The sequence below is a fragment of the Mixophyes fleayi genome, chromosome 5 (genome assembly GCF_038048845.1).
Source record: "Mixophyes fleayi isolate aMixFle1 chromosome 5, aMixFle1.hap1, whole genome shotgun sequence".
NCBI classification, from domain to species: domain Eukaryota; kingdom Metazoa; phylum Chordata; class Amphibia; order Anura; family Limnodynastidae; genus Mixophyes; species Mixophyes fleayi.
The window spans coordinates 268,702,224-268,717,055 of NC_134406.1; the positions used below are offsets into that span (position 1 = coordinate 268,702,224).

The window sequence follows — 14,832 nt, forward strand, 5'->3', positions numbered from 1 at the left end:
TCATCATCAACGTAACCCCTAATTCCTAATCTATATATGATTAGAGTCTATCATGCCATAGTCCTTTAAGGATACAACTGGCACCTTGAATAACTCATTAATTCAAGTTTACCATTCCTCTTGTTCATTCACCTAAATTTTCTTAGTTCATACATGTTTCAATCACCCATCTTTCTAATCTTGCATTGGATTATACACTTGCATAGTCCCGATTAATGTGCGTTTTTTAAAAAAAAAAAAACGCACAATACGTTCGTTTTGTGTGCTTTGATGAATCAGGCCAAATTTGTATTTATTCCTCTCTGTCATTCACCTCAATCTTACTTTTTCTTAATGCCGTTCACTGAAACTACAGCCATTCCTGGTGAAAAAAAGACTGTTCAATCTGAAAATGTGTATTACTATTATACATTTTAGCTACTGTAACAAGGTGGTAGCTGTTTGTAACACAGATAGGTATATCCTCGTCATCATCACCATTTATTTATATAGCGCCACTGATTCCGCAGCACTGTACAGAAAACTCACTCACATCAGTCTCTGCCTCATTGGAGCTTACAGTCTAAATTCCCTGACACACACAGACACAGAGACTAGGGTTAATTTTGATAGCAGCCAATTAACCTACTAGTATGTTTTTGGAGTGTGGGAGGAAACCAGAGCACCCGGAGGAAACCCATGCAAACACGGGGAGAACATACAAACTCCACACAGATAAGGCCCTGGTCGGGAATTTAACTCATGAACCCAGCGCTGTGAGGCAGAAGTGCTAACCACTTAGCCACCGTGCTGCCCCACATAGAACTATATTATGTTGTAAATCACATCCTCTGGGACAGGTGCGGAGTTTATCGAAGCAGAGTTGAACCTCTGAATGTACCTTTGATCAAGACAGGTGAACAAGTCTCCAGACAGTGATTACAGTCATCCACAACAGTCTATCTCACCTACACTTAAAGTGCACCCATAGCGGAATCAAGAGAAATGAGACAGCAGTCTATCAATTTACTAGACGTCAGTGACAACATTGAGGTATGAGGTTAATGAGGCATGAGGTAATAAAAGTACATAATTAATCCCCCCATTAGAGAACCCTTGTTATGGTCTGTAAAATAAAGAGTGTATCACTTCTCAGCTTTGTTCTCTCTCATAAGTCTGATGTTACTACGCTTATAGATAGAGCGAACGTCATCCCAAAAGGATATTATATTATGATGAGTCACATTACTTACAGATGCAGCCAATATTATCATAAAAAAAGGAATTTGTTTCATCTGGAGACGTCATACTCTATTGGTAGCTAAGAATGAGGTTTAACAAATGGCTTCAGAGTTAAGTATTTTGCTTTGCCTGACACTGTACTTTGGAATAACAATGGCTGCACATGTAACCTAATATTTTTGTACTGAAGAACTCAACTTAAATGTTTTATATGTCGTAAGACTCCTTCCCAAATAGCACAGCCATGAGTTTCCCATTTCCGAGACCCCCACACAGACCACTGAACTCATCCTTGTCTTGGCCAAAGACCAGTTCACCAGGGATAGACAACCTGTACATCCTGCTGTGTTCATTCAAAGTTCTCCAGACTGTCAATCCCTGGTGATCTATCCATTACCCGACCGAGACAAGGGCGGGGGCCCTGGATACCTGAACCCTGCAGTGATATTACTTCGAGGGAGGGAGGTCTATACAAAAAAAAAAAATTGGGAGTTTTTCCATTAAAGTTTTACATACAGAATCTCATCTTTGAGTCACTATTATTCTCATTTTTTTTATTAATGTAAATACACATTTTAAAATATAATGCAAATCTAATTCCATTTACAGTGTTATAGTGAATTATCCTTAATATACAGGTTATACAGACCCTAAGACATTAATCTAACGGGGATAAAGCAATTCATTGTTCTGGGTACTGAATTTTATAACATTTATACTTGAAATATTCAAAACCTGTAAGTAAATAAAATAAAGCTAATGTCAATTAATTACTCACACCCTAAACCAAAGTAAATAATCTTTGTTTTAAACAGTAAATGTGATGTTTTATTGTGTAATGTCTGCTCACGTACAGAATTACTTGTTAATGCAAATACATCAAGGTACAACTTGTACATACACCTGGTGCTCCACCCAGTGGCTAAGGACAGGTACTACTAATTGGCATTCTTAACTTTGCAGACATTGAGGACCTGATTCATTAAGGAATATAAGTCCATTTTCGTTGTATATTTTGCATATTTTTTCCAAAAATGAGACTTACACCAAAGAACACAACTACACGCAATTCATGTTCGCACGTAAATGACACTTCCGACTGCTTGCGATTTGACGGGAGGAACGGGGAGCGGAACGGGAGGACTAACATAATGTACAGTAAGGGCGAGCCAAAGTCGAGCGCACGCACAAGTGGCCGATTCATGTCCTTGGCATCTATAAGATACGTGTTTTTTTGCCGTATCACTTGCACCAGCTACAGGTCTGGTAGTGCCGAGTGATAGTGATGATGGCTGTGTTCACATGCTAGAACATGTGTTTGCAACTAAAGGCAACTGTAAAAATTAATTATATGAACAGTACACATTCGGAACATTCTGGTAACTGTATTTCCTGTTAAAAAAACATTTCAATATATTTTAATTAATGAATGTATTATTAACAGGTGACAATAATTAAATTATTTTTATCCGTTTTTTTCTGCTGGGACTTGATATTCCATATATGCATTGTGTGTGTCCTGCAGTGTGTTGTGTCTGTCTACATACAACGATGGGCATATCATAGGCAAACTGAGAAGGGGGGGGGGGGTTCCTAGTCCCTGGAAACCCTCCCCCCCTCCAAGCCTGGGGCACTGTATAATTGAGGTGGCTGGACCCTACTCCTGCTTCACACGGCTCTGCCTGAAAAGGGAGAGCATCGTGCAAAATCTACGTATACCCGTATTCAACAGGAGACGTTTCTGCAGATACGCTTGTAGCTGAATACGGGCATTCCAATTGCATGCGTTTGTTATTAAACATAATTTACGTTCACTTTGCGTTCCTTAATGAATCGGGCCCTGAACATGCAATTCACTGTTACGTCTTGATGGCAGGCATATATACTGAAAAAGATGACTATAAGAAGATCTGGAAAGCTCATTGTATGTATATGTTAAATGTTCAACAGTAAACACACAAAAAAATCCAATGATATGATCAAACACATCTGCAATCTAATATCCATTATACATCCCAGTCATTGAGAATACATTTTCAGGTTATGAGAAAAATATTCTTTTTAGTCCCTTAAACATTTCTCATAGAGGTTAAGGAGCAGCCGGGGCGAGGGGATGTTACTCTGAATCCTAATATAGCTCACTCTCTAAACACCATATTTTCACTGCCAAATTATAAAAGCCGGCCACTCTGAGTGATCACAAGTGAGATGTCACGCAGCTTAAAACCCTTAACACAGGAAAGAGAATTTCACGTTTTCAATTTAATGCTGGAGGTGACAACTGGTACAAACCGACCTTCTGCAATTGCCACTGGCTGATTTACAAACCACTTTCAAATCACGGCCAGTTTTTCGGATGCAGGGGAAAGAGCATAAACAGGACACTTTTTTTTTACATTGAATACGCTGTGTCCACTTTTTAAAGTGATTATCTATGCAAAATACAAAAAAACAAACTAGATATTTAAAATTCAGCACTGCGGAATTAGTGGCGCTATATAAATAGCTCATGGGGATGATGATGATGACTATGATGAAATTTAAACTCTTGCACCCAGTACCATGAATGTTACCCAATGTTCTGCATCTGAAGCCTGCAGGCTAAGCAGCTGCTAGTTGTGATTGGAGACTGCTTCATTTTAAGACAGTCAGTCCTCTTTTGGGCTAATCCTATATTCACGAAAATGCTGCCAATCGATTCATTGCCGACTAGTGACGTGACCGAGTCATAAGGCTCTTGGATCATGGCTCAGTGATTGTCACTAGTCGCTGGGAAATTCATGCGCTGCGGTCTCATGAATAGTGGTTCAGCCCACAGATTTAATGTCTCATGTTTAAGCGACAGGTACTGTGTTTTTTAGAGAATCACTGCAACTTAGCACACTCCTGCTCTAGAATATATTGGGAAATCACAGAGACGTAAAACAGTCTCAGCCAGTGTTTATATCTTCCAAAAGATTGTCCCAGCCAGTACTGATATTCTATGGCTGAAAGGGGTGTGGACTGTTGGAAAGGAGGCGCGGTCTCACACACAAAAAAGTTGCAAGTAAGTTGCTTATCCTGAACAATCTCCATTAACTTTTAATGTGTGATATGGCAATTTTGTCAAACTCATTTTACTATTTGCAAAAAACCCCCGCAGAGTTGCCCACTATATTAGTGCTGTAGTTTATAACTTGGTGCTGTGTAGAGAGTACGGGATAAATTTATCAAAGTGCGATTTTTTTCAGCAATTTCAAATTGCTCGAGACCACCGGCTATTTTATGTCGCTGATGATTCTGAGATTCTAAAATCCAATCGCCGTCGATTTGTGCCGATTTTAAAAAAAAAACTATCCAACCATCGGTTTAGACAAACACTCCGCAAACTCGCCCAAGACCACTGTGAAATCCGCCAGAATCAAAACGCTGCTATGGCTAGGCGAGATTAGCAAACACATCAGCTTTCAGCTGCTGTTCAATGTTATCATAAAAAATATATATTTTATTATATTATTGTGACATACTATTTTATTACCAGTGGGACAATAACAATCTTTTTCTGAAGTGGCAACACTTACAATTTCCAGATGAGTACACCATTTAAAGTACATACTTGTGGCACCACAAGTGGCTCCATGCATAGGGGCACAAGTGCAGCTTCATACATATGGCGACTTGTATTCTTAGAATGGCCAAAAGTGTGGACAGCGATTTGCCGCATGACGATTTTGGTTACATCACTTTACTGGCAATTTACTGTCAACTCGCACTTTCATACATCGGCGGGTTTCTACTTGCCTGAAAAAAGCAAATCACAGCTCGATACATTTCGTTTCAAAGTGGTTCCCAGACCTGTTCTAAAGAAAATTGAAAATTCCCAATAAAATCTCACACTTTAGTTAGACTAAAAATATTTGCGCTAAATTCCAGCACGGCGACCAGGTTTGAGCCTTTTTCTATCTAAACTGGATACATTTTGTAGTATTTTTAGTCAAACATCTACTCAAACCTAGAGCAACATTTATAGTTATTAAAACATGAACCGTGGGCTGAGTACTTGATATTCTAGTTAACAGTTACAGAATACACACCGTGGTGGTGGAACGGAAAAACGAATTTCAATATTTTTACGAAGGTTATTGTATGGACTGAATGTGGAACTGGCTGGAACAGTTTGATTGGCTCTTCTGCAGATGGGCAGCTTGTTCATTTAAGACAAATACACAGAGCAGGAACTTGATTGGTTTAAACATTTCTCTTGGCTTCACTTCTGAGAGCTGTTCCTTCTGGCTGTGTGATGTCTCAGAACTGCTCCCCTGGTAGAGGTTAAAAGTGATATTGTACGTTTTTTATTTTTACACTTTAAAAGGTTTTTTTTTTAATAGTATAAATGAACTATGTGCTGCCCAGAAGGGCAGTCTATACAGTAAAATAATAGTATAGTTTTGATGGAAGAAGGTGAATATTATTTCTTGTCTGTGTACTGGCCACAAATAGTACATAATTCATGTTTAACTTTATGCAGAAAAATCCTTCATCCTCTTTTGAACAATAGTTCTTGTCCTGCGGGATTCTGGGTATTAGTAATCACCCCCAATCAGAACAGTGCCCTTCAGTATAACCGGGTTACATATATACAACTTTATTGTTGAAGTGTCTCCTTTCAGCCACAAATCCTCTTGCTAATCTACTGTACTCCTTGACGTAGCATTGGCTGACTCCTACGCAAGGCTGACACCAGAGATTGTGGGGCCCAGTACAAATTTAAGAGGCAGGACCCCCCTCCTTCCTTCTCTCACTCCACATTTATTTTTAAATTAGTTTCTACCCAACATTTGCCCCCCCCCCCTCCTCCAGTCTCTATAGTCACCCCCTGTACCCGGTTCCATCTAACCACCCCTGCAGTAGTTTACTAACCTCTCTGTGTCTTCTTTCTGTCTCCTTTCAGCTCCTATCTTTTGTCAGCGCTGTGACATTATTAATTCATCTCTTTCTGGGACTGGGCACCAGGGGGGGGGGGGGGGAAAGGTCGCTCCCCACACCAACTCTCATATCTCAAGCGCAGCCTAGAAATGGCGCCCGCTACCTCGCTTAGTTCACTACAGAGGCCACCGCCCCTAATAAATCTGTTTGGGCTCAGGGCCGGTGGGGCTCCACTCTGTGTAGGGCCCCATACAGCTGTACACCCTGTACCCCCAAGACGGCAGCCTTGCTCCTATGTAAGGACAAGGAGCGTCTGAGGAACGGATACAAAGATCTCTGCTGCATAATATTGTGGGCGAATGCAAGTCCAGTCTGTTTATTTTGTTACAATGAAGTTGCTGCATTTTCTGGGACCTCTCTCAGCTACAGAGCTCTGCCCCTCACAAGAAGAAATTGATTTTCTTTCATTTCTTTTATTTGGTTTTAGATGTTTCACTGTATATTTATTTATTTATTACTATATTGTTTTTATAAAAGCTTATTTCACGAGCTGTACAATAGAGTAAGTAGTGTACAGCAATACAGACTGTCATAAGTGGCGTATAGGATTATAAATATTTATACCGATTGATTTTTTTCGGCATTGAATACACTATAGGTGTAGAGCGCAAATTGCAATTATTAAATCCTCTAAAAGCCATTTATGAATGTCCCCTGGTGGAACATACCTTTTTTGTGACATAATAAATCTAGATTTGCGCATTTTTATACAGAGAGTGTATGGACTTGGGCATCCAGAAGATGGTGTGGATAGTGGATGGCCAAAGAGCCTCATTAACCGTGCAAAGGTATTCATTTTTTTAAGGGTGCTCGGGAGGTCAGTAATCGGGAGACATCTTATACTTTTATTAGGATTGGTTTTGTACAATTTGGCAACATTTAATGCAATTAGTGCTTTCGCATATTGGCGCATTTTACAGGGACGATTCCCAAAAGTGAAATGCGTGGGTGCACATATGTATTTAAGAGGTAGACAAAGAGGAGCATTTGTACCAAACTAAATGTGCTGACTGGTCATATGTTTCACAGTTTGTTAATGACCCTTTCTGAGTCTGCAGAAACGCTACTGATTTTCATTGCAATATTATAGGAGCCATTTTCGTAAAACATCTTGCCGAAAATCACCCAATGTTATAAAAGCTATTTTCTATTCCTCTAAGCAACATACATACACTCTGCTAGCTTCAATTTTCTTAGTTTCAGCTTCCTTTCTTCCTTGAATCTCTATATGTAACAACAAGGAATCTATTATCCCTCATTTTTATTTATAAACCTTCAGTGCTCCGTGGACCTCAGACAAATGTTGTTTTCACTCACATGGGAGGGAAGCATCTTGGAAAGGATGAGGGTTCGATTCCCTGCTCACTTAGATGAAATCTCAGCAGTGGATGAAAACGCAGAGATTTGCTCGGCTATAAGACATTGGTTTATTATTAAAGTATATTGAATTTTAGGGAGTGCTGCTGAGAGTATGGGTCTTTATGACATACCACAGCCTTCTAAACTTAGAACACAACAAGAACATTTAAGGTAGATCATTAGTTAACTCTTATGTGTCCAGAGTAATTCTACTGATTCATGGGGGTATGTTCTAAAATACCGTAAGAGACATCTTAGAGGTTCTTCCTATAGATATAAAGGTCTGGGCATGATGTTGTTTTGCGGTTAGAGGTGGGTACAGTTTATCCAGGGTTAGCGCCAGAGATAGTATAAGTTCACGTGCATTAAAGCTTGACTAGGGTTTGCCTAAGGTTAGACGATAGGGATTTGGTGTAGAGTCAGGGCTACAGTAATGTAGCAGGTAACGATTGATGTATTTTCGTAGTTAGAGTTGAACTACGGTTCGTGTAGAGTTAACCCCTTGATGACCAGACCCACGTCACAGTTTTTCTACGTGTTTGTTCATTTTTTTTAACTGCTTTGTATACTACAACATATGTGGGGGGGGGGGGGGGGGTTCTGTACATATGCATTTCTTTTGGTAGCATAGTGAAATAAATATTGTTTTTACATGCATTATACAAGTTAAAACTGGTACATAGCAAAAAAAAAAAAAAAGATCTAATTGGAGCACCGTAGGTCTAAATGAATAATAAAATAAATATATAAAAGTGTAGTGATAAAATATAAATTTTTAAAATTGATCAGTAGCACAGCTGTAATGAGGGGTGTGTAAGACCCCACTAAATAAGGTGAACTATAAACAAAGGAAAAAATTACAGCGCTACAACTGGTCAAAATATAATCATGCCGAACACGATGCTGAAAGGTATATTAAATAAAATGTGTTTATATATAAACAGTATTGCTTCTAAATAGATGAAAGGGTTTCTTAAAAATACACATATAACACACATATAAAAAAATGAGTGACTGTGAGCTCAAGAGGATAAAATGTGAGCTCGCAGTCAGTCATTAATTTTTTTATATGTGTGTTATATGTGTATTTTTAAGATACTCTTTCATCTATTTAGATGCGATACTGTTTTTATATAAATACATTTTGTCTAATATACCTTTAAGCATCGTGTTAGGCATGATTATATTTTGACCAGTTGTAGCGCTGTAATTTTTTCCTTTGTTTAAAACAGGTACATCATACTTGCCAACTCTCCCTGAATGTCAGGGAGACTCCCTGAAATAGGGGTGATCTCCCTCGCTCCCTGAAGAGTCTGGCATTCTCTCTGATGCTGAGCCAGTACAAGACGTGGTTGGCTTCTCCGTCTGTGGCATGATGACACAGTTCAGAAATTGTGTCCTATGTCCATGTATTGATGCCTATGGAGGTGGCCATTTTCATGGAGACCAAGATTTAATCAAAGACTGACAGGTAAGACAACATGACTTCAGTAATGGAGACAGGAATGTAAAAGACACTTCAGTCTCTAGAGAGTCATTAGCTGCTTTTCTTTAACGCATAGTCGCCTACCCTCCCAGAAAGTCCGGGAGACTCCCGGGAGAGCAGGGCGACCTCCCGGTTCTCAGCCCCGAAATAGATAAGTGGTGGGGGCGTGGCTTAATGACGCAAATATCGCATCATCTTAGCCCCCCCCCCCTTCTGTAATTGGCCAAAATTGTGACAATTGTTTAGAGGGCGGTGCCAAAATGATTCGGTTCCTCAAGCTCCGCCCCTGTACTCCCCCGGGATCTCCCTGAAGCCAATGAGTTGGCAAATATGAGGTACATGTAGCCAATAAATATCTACTTTACCATAATCCAACTAGTGACACCCCAGAAAGTTATCCCCCCCAAAAATTGACTAGTTTATCCAAGTATAAGAATGCTAAAAAAAACCCTGTCAGTTATGTAAGGTATGATGGAGATATAGGGCCCGATTCATTAAGGAAAGTAAAGCAAGAAAAAGGAGTAACTTTGCACCTTGGCAAAACCATGTTGTATTGGAGGGGGAACTAAATTTAATATGTGGGGACAGATTTATAGTTGGGGTAGAGCATGTCCTAGATTGACTTTAAATTTCAGTGTACAAATAAGCTATCAAGTATTTGTGTGCTACAAGTCAGTATTTAACTTATGTGCAAAAGAATAAACCAATTTGCACCCCTTGCGCTGTAACATGGTTTGTCCAGGAGAAAAGTTACTCATTTTTTTGCCTTACTTTCCTTAATAAATCTCCCCCATAGGGTCTAGAAAGAAACAGGAGACGCGTCACCTTTGCGCTCTCCATAGGAAAAGTTGGCTAAGAAAATAACATTTCTTAGTAGATAATTAAGTTATTTACAATTTTATGTTATTAACTTTTATGCTGCCTTCTGATACAAAAAATAGGCATCCGTGAAGATGTCTCTAAACAATCTACAGTGTTATGTATTGGTGGCATCGGCCGACTTGTATAAAGTAAATTTGAAAACATATTAGTCTGAGCTGACACATTCCAGACCCCTCCCTTAGGCACTAAGTTGCCACCAGAGCTCATTTCCTGTTTGCTGAAACAATGTTGCAACACTCTGGAAAACAGTTAACCCTTTGTGCTACAGAGAAACTGATTTGTTTCAATTTAATTTAAACTCATAGCAGGGAGTAATATGAACAACTAAGTCAGCCAATTTTTAATTCTGGGAATTAATAAAATGAAAATACTGCCTGAACATTATGGGAGGTTATATTAGATGACATGGCCTATAAATACTTAAAATATTAAATCGACATATGGATAACATCAGAAGAGAAAGATACAAGAAAGAGTAACTTCGAATCTCCGGTGTCTGCAGATATGAACCGGGATGAGGAAACAAAGATTTCAGAATGAAAACAGATCAATATTTCATGACTAAATGGCTGTAAAGGGTAAAATATTATTGGGTGAGCCCCGAGGAATTGAGTTACACTGTGCACAGGGAGAGAATGAAGATTCCTGATTTACGATACAGAGATACTTTTTTTGACAGTTGTACTGAAGAACTTATTTTATGCAATATTATTTTTTATTGCGTTCTACAAAAATAAAACAAATACAAAAGTTGGATGAGATATCACCCACAGCATTGTACATGGGTACATGGGAGTTACATGCCTTTGACCAGACATGGCAGCACTTCAGCAGATTATAAATAAACCTTTATATTCATTGAGAGGTTATGCGGTCAATGGCTAAACATTCATTTGGTCGACGTTCACAAAGTCAACAACATTAGGTTGATAATTCGAATATAGACAGTATTATGTGGTTAGGATTAGGGATAGGGTGAATGAGCTAGGGGTAGTGTGTTAGGATTAGGGTTAGTGTGTTAGGATTAGGGGTAGTGTGTTAGGATTAGGGTTTGTGTGTTAAGATTAGGGTTAGTGTGTTAGGATTAGGGTTAGTGTGTTAGAATTAGGGTTAGTGTGTTAAGATTAGGGTTAGTGTGTTAAGATTAGGGTTAGTGTGTTAAGATTAGGGTTAGTGTGTTAGAATTAGGGTTAGTGTGTTAGGATTAGGGTTAATGTGTTAGGATTAGGGTTTGTGTGTTAAGATTAGGGTTAGTGTGTTAAGATTAGGGTTAGTGTGTTAAGATTAGGGTTAGTGTGTTAGAATTAGGGTTAGTGTGTTAGGATTAGGGGTAGTGTGTTAGGATTAGGGGTAGTGTGTTAGAATTAGGGTTAGTGTGTTAAGATTAGGGTTAGTGTGTTAAGATTAGGGTTAGTGTGTTAGAATTAGGGTTAGTGTGTTAAGATTAGGGTTAGTGTGTTAGAATTAGGGTTAGTGTATTAGGATTAGGGTTAGTGTGTTAGAATTAGGGTTAGTGTGTTAGGATTAGGGTTAGTGTGTTAAGATTAGGGTTAGTGTGTTAGAATTAGGGTTAGTGTGTTAAGATTAGGGTTAGTGTGTTAGAATTAGGGTTAGTGTGTTAGGATTAGGGTTAGTGTGTTAAGATTAGGGTTAGTGTGTTAGAATTAGGGTTAGTGTGTTAGGATTAGGGTTAGTGTGTTAGGATTAGGGTTTGTGTGTTAAGATTAGGGTTAGTGTGTTAGAATTAGGGTTAGTGTGTTAAGATTAGGGTTAGTGTGTTAAGATTAGGGTTAGTGTGTTAGAATTAGGGTTAGTGTGTTAAAATTAGGGTTATGGATATTATTGTCGACCTAATAATACCGTCAATTTGAATTGTTGACCTGTTTTAAGTAGGGTAAAGAGCAGTAGACATCTCTATCTATTTAATACACTTAAAGTCCGCTGACAGTTTTTAATTTAATACAATCGTATTTTCTGGCACATATGGATCCCAAGGGGACAGGTAAACAAATAAAATGTATATTATATATCAATTTCAATTCACATTGAAAGTATTAGGAGATTCACACTCACTTATTACTAGGTGGGATAGAAACCTTTAAAAGAAATGTATGTCCAGCGTCTTCAATCCAGCATCATGTGAAGAATAAAGGGGAAGAAACCCTATGCAAGCTGTGTTATATGTGATACTAAATGATTCCTGTGAGATATTGGATGTTCACCAGTGGAAAAATATAAAAAACAAAAAAAACAAAACAAAATAATATTACAACACTGTGTGATTAAAAATAGCATCAATCGAAATGTGATATTTACGCTCACCTCCCTCAGGGGAACATAGATTATTGTATGTCTTATTAACCGATCTTCAATACAAATAGCACTCTGACGTGTCCCCCCCCCAAACAGAATAGTGCTCCTTGTGTATGTAGCACTGAAGATTTATTCACTCCGCATTTCTCTGTGCAGATATACATTATCCTCAGAGACCTCCAGCCCTATTGAATAAGATTTATTCTTCAAATATTTTGGAGAAATTTAAGTCAATTTATTTCCTAGCGTTAATACATAAGAAACACCAGGGGGTAAATGTATCAAGCTGAGAGTTTTCCGGCGGGTTTGAAAAGTGGAGATGTTGCCTATAGCAACCAATCAGATTCTAGCTGTCATTTTGTAGAATGTACTAAATAAATGATAGCTAGAATCTGATTGGTTTTTGAAACCCGCCGGAAAACTCTCAGCTTGATACATTTACCCCCAAATGTGTAGAAGTTTCCCAAACAACAGATACTATTTAGGGGAAACGGAACCAAATTGTAGACAGAAGGCGGAAACTACACTGGTTTACCAGTAAAATATAAAACCTATTTCTGTAATCTAGATGAGTGCAGGGATGTTGTCAGTGTGACCGCTCTGAAGGAGAAGTTTAGAACACAGAGAGAAATAAGAATGTGACAAGATAAACTAATTAAGGCAGCTAAAATTCTGGAAAGAAGGCTAGCTGATCAGATGGCTTCTTGGTTCGTTATAAAGAATAGTGACACATTCTTACACGAGACGTGCTAAGAACCAATGGCCTAATACCTCTTTCTATTTCACTCTGCTATTTAATATTTTTTTTTTCTCCCTATCCAAAAATATCCCGTACACTTGAGGGATGTGCAGGGCTTCCGTGGAAGCCCTGCTGGAGAGACATAGTGTCTCTGCACATTGCCTGTCCTATCTTATCTCCCACACTAGTTCATGGTCACACCGCTGACAGTTGTCACTGACGGCCTCTCTATCAGTCAAAAGGGGAGGCACCGAGGCGCGAGGCATTGACGCTCCGGGATTCCTCTCATGGGATCCTGGGACAATGCTATAGAGATTGCTCGCTTTACTACATTTTACAAAGGAGAGATTTAAATAAAAATATTTGCGATTTAGGTTTAATAGACTCCTATCCACGCCTACTACCTGTCCATTCGTTCACAATGCCAATCATAATGTACTGTATATTTAACAACTTTATACAGCTCTGTACAACTCAGATTTTAGGGTCTCTGCTGCAAAAGAAAGACCTCTTACCAATCTATCAGTCATTAAACAGTTTATATCAGTGATGGACGGCGTGTGACCCTCCAAGCTATTACCTGCGACCCCAGTGTATCAGGTTGTATCAGGCTGCCTATCACTAGTGTATATTGTACTGTCAATCACAGAATCACATTGTACCAGGACAAAAAGGGAAAACTGTCATTATTTAAATGGTGTGATCCAAAACTGATGCTGGGAATGGCTTTGAAGTTATGTTTTTGCTTTTGCAGGTTTGTACATGTTTTTGATGGTTGGCAGTTCTGGCTGGATATAGTTCAAAGGAGTCCTATCGGGGGAAAGAGCATGTACTGGTGGGCCGGTGCCCTGCGGGCCAGTTCTGAGACTCAGGAACCGCACTCTGACGTAGTGACAGCACCCAGAATATTTGTCTGGCTAATATGGTTAACCAGCCAAATGGGATTTCCACATAGGCTGTGACCCCACAGGCCAGTGGGAAATCACTTGCTAGGGTCCCTTCCCCCTTGGCTGTTCCTACCAGTCCGCCACTGGCCCTCTGGCCGGAGTTTTTTCACAGACCACACTGGAATGGAAGGATGCGAGCCGGAGGAAATAATAGGAGCATCTGTGCAGGAATGATCTGGGGTTCAACGTTTCTTTTTAAAGTTTGTTAATTACTAGAGATGGGCGGGCTCGGTTTCTTGAAAACCCGAACCCACCCGGACTTTGGGGTTCCGAGTACCGAGCCGAGTCGGCTCAGTACTCTCGCGCCTATTCGGATTCCAAAACGAGGCAAAACGTTATCGTGACGTCGTCTGATCTCGGATCTCGCGAGTTTTGGAATCTATAAATACCGCCCTCCACCGCGATCTAGGCTGATAAGTGATAGAACAGAAAGAGGAGGGTAGTAGCAGTGTTAGAGAAAGCTCCATTGCTGAATTTATCATTGCTAAGATCCTAATGTACCAGTCATTGCACTCTTTTTCTCTGAATTTGCACTACAAAGTGTACGTGCTACCTCTCGTAGTTGTGGGGGACATTGTTATCTTGTTTAATGAGGGCCGAAAGAAAATAAGCACTTCAGCCACAAAAGTGCCACTCCTTGTGGATGAGCTGCTTGGCTTGATCAATTGTACATGCTACCTCTCCTAAAATTGACTGGAAATCACTGGAAATTAGTGTTAGTGAGGGTAATAATAATGTAGGTACAAAATAATACCGAAATTATGTGATTTTACCCCAAAAAATTAAATTTAGTAAAAAATAGCTAAACAAAACCAAAACCAAAACTCGCAAGGGCGGTTTTGGCAAAACCAAAACCAATACCCGAAGCTAATCCAGATCCAAACCCAAAACACGGGGTCAGTGAGCATCTCTATTAATTA

The 14,832-nt window shown here is 39.4% G+C and overlaps 1 protein-coding gene across 2 annotated transcripts in view; it reads right to left on the bottom strand.

Annotated features, from left to right (window-relative positions):
* CRHR2 (corticotropin releasing hormone receptor 2) overlaps nt 1-14,832 on the bottom strand; it is a 242,740-nt gene that overhangs the window by 78,174 nt on the left and 149,734 nt on the right. The gene's annotated exons all lie outside the window — the stretch shown is intronic.